General features: G+C 44.9%; 1 protein-coding gene across 3 annotated transcripts in view; it reads right to left on the minus strand.

Moving 5' to 3' along the window:
• TCF20 (transcription factor 20) overlaps positions 1–9,859 on the minus strand; it is a 111,214-nt gene extending 101,355 nt beyond the window's left edge. For 2 of the 3 annotated variants that reach the window (XM_026661341.1, XM_026661340.1), the window contains exon 1: positions 9,730–9,781. The gene's annotated coding sequence lies outside the window, so the exon portion shown is untranslated. Of the gene's footprint in view, positions 1–9,729 lie in introns of all 3 variants that reach the window. The other variant, XM_026661342.1, reaches the window with a different exon arrangement.
• Between the last annotated feature and the right edge of the window lie 2,071 nt (positions 9,860–11,930).

The following is an 11,930-nucleotide window of genomic DNA, read 5'->3' on the forward strand; positions in this document are numbered from 1 at the left end:
GAGAGTTACAGGGGACAGAATTAAAAGTTGAGTGGGGTGATAACGAGTGTTGAAGACTTATACATCAATTGGAAATTGGCAGGACAAACTGTTCATTTCCTTTTTTCTTTTCTTTTTTTTTTTTTTTTAAGTATGCACCATTAAAAATAAAGAAAATGTAAGAGGTGTTAGTTAACTATACACCAGTGAAAGCTTTCAAATTTCACTAGCTACATTTAGCATTCTTCTCTCTCATCTCACCCAAACAGCACTAAAAGTTTAAAAGCTGGTTGGCATATAAAGTCAACAGGAGGATATCCTGGTCCTGACAGATCTTAATAGGCGACTTTAGCACACCCATAGGAGTCACATGGAAAGGATGGTGAGGAAAAGAATATTTGGAGAACAAAGGATGGAGGGTTTTAAATACATGGAAAAATAACTGATTAAAAGTTTTATCTCAAAAATTAATTTTTTAAAATATTTTAAACATTAATAAAAAAGACTCCATCTTTCTCTACCAGCCACGTTTCCCTCAGTTTTTCCTCTGCTCCCCTGCTTTCCACATGCATCCTCCAGTTCTCTGTGCTCTCCCAAATGCCATCGTTCTTCTGGCTTCCTATCTCACTCCACTATCTAAGTCCACTGCTCAATCAGAAGCTAGAGCAGGTCTGTTTATACACATTTTAAATACTGCACAACTTACACCCGAAAGAAGCTCCATAATAGTGTAACCCAGGCTGTGGCTTCAGGTAACAGGAATGAGAGGAAAAAACAAGGGCACCAAGAAACAAAATACCGTACCCTGCCCACTTTAAAAAAAACACACACCCCTGCACAGAGGTTTCTTTGCCCTGGTCCAATGTATAAGGAGTGACAACAGTAATTTGACCATGCCAAACTCATGCTGCAGGTTTCCCCATGAGCAGTATACCCATTTTCTCTCATTCAGACAGAAGACCTGTCAAGGAAGACAGTGAAAGAGTGAGTGGTAGAGGGGAGGTAATAATCCGAGGTATGGAAAACAAGAGGAGGGAGAATGAGACAAGCTATGTCTACACCATAAACCCTACATCAGCATAGCCCCCTAATATAAACGAGCGTACACGGATAGAAGGCTTTTTTCTGTCAGTGTAGCAACACCACCTCACCAAAAAACATTAGCTATGCTGAAAGAAGCACTCTTCTGTTGCCAGAGCTGCATCTACACTGGGGGTTCTGTCAACATAGCTATACAAGTCAAGGATGTGGATTTTTCACACCCCTGACCAACACATCTACACCAATATTAGTTGTAAATGTATTCCAAGCGTCAGTCAATGGAGAGGAATGATAAATTGGATAAGTAAGTGGAAAGGAAATGAGAATGGGAGAGACTGTGCTCATCAGGCATGATTTTCAGAAGTGCCAGATACTTAAGACTTTACATGAAATCAACAGGAGCCACTTATGTTCTTGTGTTGAGGCAAGTTAGTTAATCAATTCTTCCTTGATGCCTGCGGCTGTAGAAGAAAGTGAGGAGAAGCACTGCTACCTCTTCATGTTCCCAGCTCTAACAAGCCCCTAGGATCTTCCACTGTGCCTACATCACTGGTTCCCAACTTTTTCTCTGCTGTAGCCCACCTGGAGCTCCAGGGGCTCTTCCCCACCACCTCCTGGCCGGCAGCTGCAGGAGGGCAGGGAAGGGGCAAGGGAGCGGACAGCTTGCTCTCACAGGAGGGGATGGGGGAAGAGAGGGAGACTGAGTTCTGATTGGTTGCTCCATCCATTGAGAAGACGGGCCAGTGAGGCAGACAGCCAATCAGAAAGTGGCTTTCCCCCATTTTAGTTTTTAAAAAAATTCTGCGGCACACCTGTTCGGGCCTGATGGGGCACCAGTTGGGAAACACTGGCCTACATCATAATGAGGGTATGATGATATACTCCTTATCCACGCTCTTCATATTTGCTTTTTAGACTAGGCTGAAAAAAGCCCTAGTCCTCACGAATGGGTCCCTCTATTTTTTTCCCCAATGTATTGAATGAATGACTCTCAGAGCTCAAGTCCATGCATTGATACCCTGCAGTTCTGTCTAACTGACCCTGCGTGTGGAAGAGGAAACATTTCAAAGAATGCTACCATGGATGTCATGCACTTCAATCTCTTATCTAGAAGCCTAAATTCAAGTGAGAGGTGGTGGCAAGAAGATAAAAACAAAAACAACATGGAGTTATTCCTGATTAGCTATTCCTAATTAACTCCATGTGTGGACTCTAATTCTAGAATAAGGGTGTCCATCCATGGAATTGGGAATAACTATGTGTAGACAAGCCCTAATAAAGTCTCTTGGTTAGCAGAAATATTCCTTGTGTGTAAGCAAGATAATTAATTTCCCAATTCCTCCTTTCTGACTAGGGGTATGTATACACTACCACTTATGTTGGTATAACTTACGTCGCTCAGAGGTGTGAATAAGCCATCAAGTGACATAAATTGCACTGACCTAAGCACTGGTGTGGACAGTGCTATGTCGTCAGGAGAACCCTCGTTGGGGGTAGATTAATTAAGTCAACAGGAGAAATCTCTCTCCAGTCAGCTTAGAGCGGCTACACAAGAGAACTTACAGTGGCACAGCTGCATCCGTGCAGCTGCACCGCTGTACGCTCACTAGTATAGCCATAGCTTAAGAGCTTCCGGATCCTCCTTTCTCACTGAGCTGCAGAGAGGGCAAGCTTCTTCCCCCGCCTTCTCTTTGTGAGCCTGATTCAACGCCCACTTAAGTCAATGGATATCTTTTCACTGACTTATTCCTGCTCTGAGGAGCTTCTAGTTAATCTCTTCACTGTCTATTTTAGTGTTGGATACATACACCTGTTCATGTTATACATCTTTGCTTTTCCACCAAACCCTCCCCTATCAAAAAAAGAAGTTTTACTTCCTCAGCAGGGCCAACAAAACAAAATTGGAGTTTGTAAGCCCAAAGTGCAGCAGAGTAAGACTGAGCAGATTCTTGTCAGTTTCATAGCTGTCCACAGGTTTCTAAATGAAACTGACAAGAATCATGTCAATTTTTCTCTGTGGCTTAGAATGTGTGAGCAGAGGAAGCCCTGGAGTTACAGATTAGGGGAACTCCCCCCCCCCAAAAAAAAAAAGAGGTGGAGGAAGGAGCAGAAGGGCACAGCTAACACGCTTACTCCAAAACTGCAGCAGCCAGGATGCTAAAAAAGGAGGGGTAAAATAATCCCTACCCACAGTCAAAGCAGTGAGGAGAATCTGGAGAGTAATGAAAATTATTTTGTATGGGGAAGTGGGACAAGAAAAAAAAAATATAGGGGATGAGAGAGAAAGGGAAAGCAGTTACAGAAAACAGTACATTCTGGTGTTGTACACAGCTATTATCGACACTCATCTTGAGGGCCTGTATAGTGGATTTGACACACAGCAGTAATTCGACACCTTAATCCATGAAGATAAAACCCTTATATCAAGTAATCATGTATTCCATTTGTGCGTGACACACACACACACACACACACACATATATATATATATATACACACACACACACAAACCCCATGTGGACAGAATGGAGAGAGGAAAAGAGTCACCTTACTTCTTTCTTTCCACTTGCTGTATTCGAAACACGGCCAAGTAAAATATCACAGTTTTTCAAATTGAACAACTATTCTAGGACAGAGTGAGTCTCCAAAGATTTCAAACCAAGCCCTTATGGAGAAGAAGAACCTTGCAACTCTTTCCTCACCTCCCCACTAACCTAGTGGAACAAAAGTGAAGGGAAAGTGTCCCATATTTACTGCCATTAAACAATCTCATAAGCAGGTGCTTGCCAGTCCCTCTAGCATGTCTTATTCCGGTTTGAGGGAGAGCAAGTTAAGATGAGCAGTGGTATTTTTCCCCCACAGAATCACAGAATTTTTGCCCCATAGAATCAAGAAAAACAGAATGAATTTAGGATGAGAGGTCAGCCTTAGCCTAAGTCTTCATGGATTTATTTACATGGGTTTTTTAAATTATTTTGGTAACGGTAAAGACACACTACACAGAAAGAGGAAAACAAGAAGAAAATCAATTTACATAGGAAACAATGCATTTGCAACTATACCAAGACAAGACTACATAAAATAATATGGTAATGTAATGCTCTCATGCTAAAGTATTTCTAGATTTAGATTAATAATAAATTGTTCACATTCCATAAACTCTCCCACACATCCCCAATGAGCACCACCCAACTCTAAAGTCTGAATTGCAGACACTATTCTTCCTGGAAAAGGTTCTCTGAGACCACAAGCTTTTCTACTTTCTATACCTACACTCACCACGCAGACACAAGGAACACTGCATCCTCAGAGTTTAGCATACTGTCCCTGCAGCACTCTATTTTTTCGAGTGCAGGGGGAAAAATTCTTGAAAGAGTCACTGAGTCTATGTTCCACCTTCCTAATTCAAAGCCAAACTATTCAGGCAGATCTCCAAACTATGAGAGGGCTGGGATAAAGGGTTTTCAGTGTAGAAAAACATTCCCACAGAAGCATCCGGTTGAAACCACAGATGGCAATAGCTCCTGAAAAATGCTACAGGACCTCCTGTGTAACCAATTTCCTAACCAAGGCACCTAATTCACGCACCTTAAGATTGGACAGTTTCCACAAGTGCTCTGATATATTAACATAAGTTGTTCTGAATATCTCGCTTTACCCTTGCGTACCTGATGTTTCACATTGCAATTTTAAAAGGTAATGGCCTTTTGGTTTGCAAAGGGAGCTGGTGATAGGAGTGAAGGGAGTTGAGGATGAGGCTCAAGTACATATTGGGTTTGTGTTTAGATCACTCATGGCAACTTGGCAAGTTTCAACTTAGTACCCAACCCTGGATATTAGTACCCAACCCTGGATGTTACAAAACTACAGCAAATTAATATATTGACAGGATCAGCTCAAGAGAGCAAGGAGTGGAACAGCCAGGCTCTGCAAACTAGCATGGAGATGTACTGGCAAATTGTCCATAGAAGTTTAGGATCAGAACAGCACAGGATGCTATAGGTCAAGACTGTGGTCCAACAGGAGGGCTGCGAGGGAACCCAGGACTAGAAGAGTAAGGGGTACTGCAGTTTAGGGTTGAGAAAAGTTAGCTAAGTTGTACACAGCCATTCAAGATGTCAAAAGTAGGGAACGTTGTGCTTGTTCTTCACAGTAGCAACACTGTTTAAGAGGGATACGTGCACAGCCCACTGTTTAGATTCTGCTTAGCTCCCCATATTATTAACTCTTTACTTCATAAGCCCATTATATAAAAGTTCTCTTGAAAAGGGATACCAAAACAAAACTGTTCTAAAATATTTTAGATTGTTTTAAGCCATATTTACCAAAGTATTACAAAAAAGTCCACATCTAAAACAGTAAAATTTTCAAAGAGACTGTTAAATCCAACATGGAATAATTGTGATTAAAATACTGCCACTGATGAATTGACTTGAACAAGAAGAGCTGGTTGATCTCAATTCAGTAACTACTTGTGGATAAAGTCTAAATCTCAAAAGCCACTACTGCAACTGGCAGTAGTCAATAGTCTATTTAGATCCTTGCATGGCCCCTATCTAACATTTCAGTGTTTGGAAAGGCCAAACATAGGACTAAACAGCATAAAAATAAATCCTCTCATTACCAGGTCACAAGCACAATGGTGCTGGAGAAACTAGCACTGCCGACTCTGTTCTGTGATGGTGGTGGTGGTGGAAAGGGAGGGTTGTTGTGTTTATCTAAAAGCCTTCAGGCTCTAAAACTCTTAGTCCAGTGCCTTTCATAAACATCAAGTTTACTTGAACTAGTTTTAGTATTTTTTTTTCTAAAATATACATTCTAATTAAATAGCCACCCTAGAGATATGCATGAGCCAGCTATCAATGCCTAGATATACCCCAGCCAAGTGTCTCACATTATAGGGAAGTCAAGCAAAACTGTTTGAGGTGAATACATATTATACCCTCATTTCAAATAGTAACCTTTCAAGCTGCAACAGTAGCAATAGGAATTGTGTAGTACAAATTCTACATAGGGGCCCTCCAGGAAGAGCACCCATTGTCGTTTAGTTCTGCAAGGGCTTTAGTTAAAGATGACCTACAAAGGGGAAAAAAAACAAATAGGACCATGCACGGCTTTTCTTTTTAATGATATATAAAGGCATGAAAGGATTTGTTTCTGCTTTAGGAAAAAAACAGGTCTTATCCTTCCGTTTTTCTTGAAGACTAGATAGATATCTGGAGAACTAACAGAACCAAGACATCATGGGTGAAATTGAATTAACTGATAAAGTAACTTTTAAATAGATTAAACAAACATGAACATCTTTTCAAAGAGCTGGAAGAAAAGTTGGGTAACTTCACCTAGCCAATGAAGGGCTGAGAAAGCTCCCCACACACATAAGACCTCCAATGAGTACGCCATTGGAGGTAAGACTTGATGTTACTAATAATCCTTAGCTAAAATTTATTTTAAACCCTGCTTACAAACACCCCGCAGGCTCTCTTTATGTATCAAAGCACCAAGAAAAGCACAAACCTAATTATTTTTCTGTTTTTTAGGTCGCCTTAAAAAGAATCTCTCTTCAGATGCTCCAGTGCAGGGGACTGTCTCTTCACATTGGGGACTTTCCTTTATGATCTGCCCAGGGACCATAAAGGTTCATTTAAGTGCAGGTTTTAGCACAAACAAAGGTCCCATCATTCCTAAAGCCCCTGGAACCTGAATTAAAGATCAAAGTCCAAATTTACATTTTGTTAAATATAGACTTAACTCTTTCTACCAGAGAAATAAATGCAATGGGGCACCAGCAGGATGTATAAGCAGGCAGTTTGGGGAGAACCTAACTTGTCAGACTATCCAAAGGTTTCTCACAGATACCTGAGTCTGAGAGTACAGCAGTACACAAGGCTACCAGATTCTCCAAGATCATGTGGAAGAGGGCTGGCACGCAAATGTGGTCCTCACCTACTGGGATTATACAGCTGTGAGTCACACACTCTGATCTAAGTGGTGTGTCAAAATACTATTCAGAAGTAACATCAGATTTGCAAATCACTGTCATGGGTAAACAAGTGATCCATTTTCTGAAGGCCCGGAGTTTACTGAAATGGTTGAATGCTATTCTGCTTTCCTCAGACCTTTAACAAAAGTTTATCAATCAAGGAATACATGACTAGCCTGCCAGCCAAACACCCTCTTCTCATCACAGTCCCCTCTAGAGAGCAACAGGGCCGTCACTGCTCCTCTTTTGTCATGCCAAGTGACCTTACTGAGGAGATACAGTAAACAAAAATACAGATACATATAATCCAAGTTGTGTTAGAAAAATATGAAATCCCATTTAAGGTGCTGGGTTCAGAGAACTCTTCAACCAAAAAGAAGGTAGGTACAATAAGCTCTTTAATAAAAGGAAAAATTCAAAACCACCCTTTAAAGAAAACAAAAAAACAAAAACAAAAAACAGTGACAGTGAAAGGTGCCATATTGAAAGTCCCCAAAAAAAGACAATTTCTCTCACACAAGGCCCAGCTAATGCATCAGAAACCTAACTTGAAAGGAGTTCAGCCTTCATTAGCCCACTCAGTCTTGACTGAGACTGGCCATAAGAGCTGACTGTGGTGTGGGCACCTGCCCACTAGGAAACGTACTAAGAACCAACAACTCATTACAGTTATCCACTGATGAGTCAGCAGATTGTAACATGTTTCAATTGCTAAGGATATGAGCATACCACTCCCAAATCTCTAAGCCCCCAAAAACTCTTTTTAAATAAAAGAGCAAGTAAGGATACATCAGAAAAAGAGCAAAGGTGTGGCCTAGTCAAACTGCTCCCCCCTCCCCCCCCACCGCCCCTACTGGAAGGGATGTCATGTCAAGGGCTAAAGATGAGGCCAGTTCATAAAACATTAGAGCAGGGGTAGGCAACCTATGGCACGTGTGCCGAAGGCGGCACGCAAGCGGATTTTCAGTGGCACTCACACTGCCCGGGTCCTGGCCACCGGTCCGGGGGGCTCTGCATTTTAATTTAATTTTAAATGAAGCTTCTTAAACATTTTAAAAACCTTGTTTACTTTACATACAACAATAGTTCAGTTATATATTATAGACTTATAGAAAGAGACCTGCTAAAAACGTTAAAATGTATGACTGGCAAGCGAAACCTTAAATTAGAGTGAATAAATGAAGACTCGGCACACCACTTCTGAAAGGTTGCCAACCCCTGCATTAGAGGCTACTTAGCAATGACAGGTAGCGAAGCTCCCCTCCAGCCCCTCCTGCCAGCCCCACTGATCAACTCCTCCTCCTCCCTTCCAGCACCTCCACAGCATGCAGGAGGCACGGGAAGGGAAGGGAAGGGGAGGAGCGGGGACAGGCTGTGCTTGGGGGAGGGACTGGGTGGGAAGAGGCAGGGTGGGGCAGGGCCTGGGGCACAGCAGGGCTGGGAAGAGGCGGGGCAGGGGCTTGAGGGAAGGGGGCAGGGCCTGGGGCAGAGCAGAGGGTTGAGCACCCCCCAAGGCCTATAGGAAGCCACTGCCAATTTACACTGAAACATGGCATGACACCAGTGTTGTGCTGAGTATGGAAAAGGATGGAGGACAACCAGCAGGGCATGGGGGAAAGCTGCCTGGATGAAAAGTTTCCCCTGACTCGGTCACAATGGATCACTTGTTGATTCACACCCCACCCTTTTAATAACAGAATCCCAGTACAACCTACCTACTTAACTTGCATAGTTAATGTTTGCAGTGTTGTAGCCACGATGATCCCAGGATATGAAAAAATATTTTATTGGACCAACTTTGTTGATGGAAGCTACATGGTTTTGAGCTACACCAAGTTCTTCTTAAGGTCTGGGAAAGGAAGCAGATCTTCCCCAAACTTGAGAAAGAGCTTGGTGTAGCTCAAATCCTTGTAACTTCCAGTAACAAAGTTGGTCCAATAAAAGATATATCTTCACCTACCTTCCCTCTTGCATATTTAATATATTATAACTTTCTCTTTCCCATGGTGGGTATAGAATAAGGCACTTTCTGTGAAAAAAGATCAAAAATACAACTTCTAGCTAAAAGGAGGGGCATCAACACAACACACTCAGGAAGTATGCTCTCCATTCCTCATAAAAGCCCCTTCCCATTGTTTTGATGAGACCTTGTGAGAGTGATCGGTTCTAGATTGCCCATCCAGAAGACAACAAGGTGCTGCTAACTACATGCTTAATGTAGTCATAATACAGACCGTCTCCTCCACTTTGCATATAGTGTGCATCTCTCTCGTCTTTTTTATCATTAACACCCCACCCCACCACATTCACCCCCACGTCAAACTTCACTGGCCTTAAAACAAAACATTATTGTGGGGTCGGAAGGTAAAGAGGTGCGGGGCACTTCAGATTTAGTAGAATGGCTTCTTCGTTCAAAAAGAAAATTGAAGAGGGTGAGACCAGAAGAACCTTCCTATCCCCTCCCATCCCCCCTCAACGCCCCATCTCATCCCCCTTCCCCTCAACCTACCCCCCCCCCATCCGAGTCCCTGGGCACCACTATTTATAACAGGGTTTTTATCGTCAGTCAAGGGGCGCTGGAGGCGGGGCGGGCCCTGCTAACAGCCACTGGGCCGCACGCTGTGAATCATCCCCCCCGGGCCCCGCCACCGCCCTCCCCCGCGCGCACACGCCCCCTCCCCCACCCCGGGGCAGGGTCCCCTCAGAGCAACTAAGGGATCCGTTACCTGCGACCCTCCCTCTCCCGCGCGGAGGGGGGAGCGCGGGGCGGGGTCTCTCAGTGGCGCAGGCGGCGGGGCCCCGCTCCAGGCCGGGGGGGGCTCCGCGGCGGCGGCGGCTCGGGGGTTTCTCGCTCCATTCTCCCCTCACACACAGGAAATAACACAGGATCAGCTGACCCCGCCCAGCCAATGGGGAGGTGATGGAACAGCGCGCGCCAGCGGGAGCAGCGCGAGGCGGCGGCGGCAGGTCCCGGGCAGGGAGGCAAGGAGGACGACGGCGCGTGCGCGCGCGCTCTCGAGGTGTGTGCTGGGCGTAGGGGCTGCAGCCACCTCCTTCCCCACCACGCGCTCGTTTAAAGGGGCCGCGCCACCCAGTACACGGCGGGCGCACCACTGGCTCGGGGCAGCTGGTGCCACTTCCCCGTGGGTGAGGGGCTCCAGCAAACGGCGGCTGTAGCGCAGCTCGGCGCCAGATTCCTCTCGCCACCCCCTTGCCCCCACCGCTGTGCCTAGGTAGCCCCGGGGCAGAGGCGGCTGGTGCTTTTCACGCTAGGTGCAGCGGCCCCAAGTGGAGTCGCAGCCCAGTCTGGGATCCTGGACTCTAGCCCTGCCCTGGGCGAGGCAGGTGGCTCGGTGGAAAACGAGACCCACGTGGCCCGCGGCAGCAGCGGCGCTAATCGCTGGGAGCTCCTGGGGGAAAGGGGGGTGTGCTGTGGCCGGGCAGGGCTGCAAAATGTTACTAGTGCAGGGCCCTAGCAGAGGAAATCAGGGCTAGGAGGAAGCCCGGGGCCGGGCCCTCCCATTTCAGCGCCCTTTAAGCAGTTCTCACGTTCCCAAGGCTCTGCCCCTTTGCTAACACTCGGCTCCCGAGGCCGCGCACAGGCTGGGGAACCATGTGAGAATGACCTTTTAAGCCGCCTTTACTCGTAGGAGCAGTGGTTCTGGCCTACCTTACAGGTCCGCAGTAAAACTCGGGACTGGAGGCTGCTGCAAATTCCTCCTGAAGCACCGCTCGCAGCGCTAACCCCAAATGAAAAGAGGATGCGGGCTGGGCCCGGCCCAGGTCTAGGCCCTTCAGCCATGCTCCTGCTGCCCCTTTACCTGACAAAAATAACTTTAATTTTCCATTTGTAAGTTGTGCTAAGGTGACATTGCTATGGAATTTTTAAAGCTCTGATTTTTCTGAGTTACTTTAGAATCTAACTGATGCTGTTTGGTCACTTTTTGTACCTCACTCAGCTGTAACATGAAAGCTAGATTGCTCACTTCTGTGCATTTTCATTGGAATCAAAAGTGGTCAATAACATTTTCTAGTTAGGGCATTATACATTAACCCCTAAATTTTGGCCTAAAGTACAGTGCTTTTTTAATGAGCAAGGTACTGCAGAGCAACATTGCGGGTACAGTGGTAGAGCTGTAGAGAGCCCAGGAAGCACTAAGGAGGGTGTAATTCAGATCTAAGGTACACCACCAGACCTGAAAGGGGAGGAGGAAAATGTACATAAAGCCTATCTGCTTTATACATGACTTAAGCCTGTAGTATCAGCTCTTCCCTTTCAGAAGTGCTATACTATTTTCAGAACCAATTTGAAATAAACAATTTTTAAATGCTCTTGTAATATCCTAAACAAATCTTTAATTTAAGGGTCCTTAAGTGCATTTCCCCCCTTGAGCAGTAAGCTGAAGGTTTTGTGTGGGTATTTCCTAGTTTACAAAAAATTAGCATGCTAGTGTAGGGGACTGAAACATGGAGCTTGGAGGGGCCAGCTGGGAAGCGGGGATGCAAAGCCTGTCAGATAATCATCTTCTCCATTTAGAATTTGCATGTCAGTGAAGGAAGCTTTATGAGACACTCTAGCTTCCTCCATCTGCCACTCATAGCTTTTCATGTGAAAATGCAGGATAGTGGCAGGCTGAAAATCTTTAAGTGCTAAGCAAAGAAAATACAATCATTTAATCTCTCTAGAAGGAGTTTAACAGAGCAGATATGATGGTTTCAGTTAAGTTTCCCCAAACTCTGCTCCCAAGAACCTTAGCCCATCTTCATCCCTTGTTGTAGGCCTTACTCTGGAAGTAGGCCCTTGCTTATAGCTCAGCCAGTACAAATTTCAAAATTACACTGTACAATGCATTCTCTTGTCAAAAGTGATTATGGGTGAGACTGGGGCATAGATGGGACTGCCAGAAGTGCAGTCTAAGTAAGACTG

Source organism: Terrapene carolina, unplaced genomic scaffold (assembly GCF_002925995.2).
Source record: "Terrapene carolina triunguis isolate 2854851 unplaced genomic scaffold, T_m_triunguis-2.0 Scaffold1018, whole genome shotgun sequence".
Taxonomy (NCBI): domain Eukaryota; kingdom Metazoa; phylum Chordata; order Testudines; family Emydidae; genus Terrapene; species Terrapene triunguis.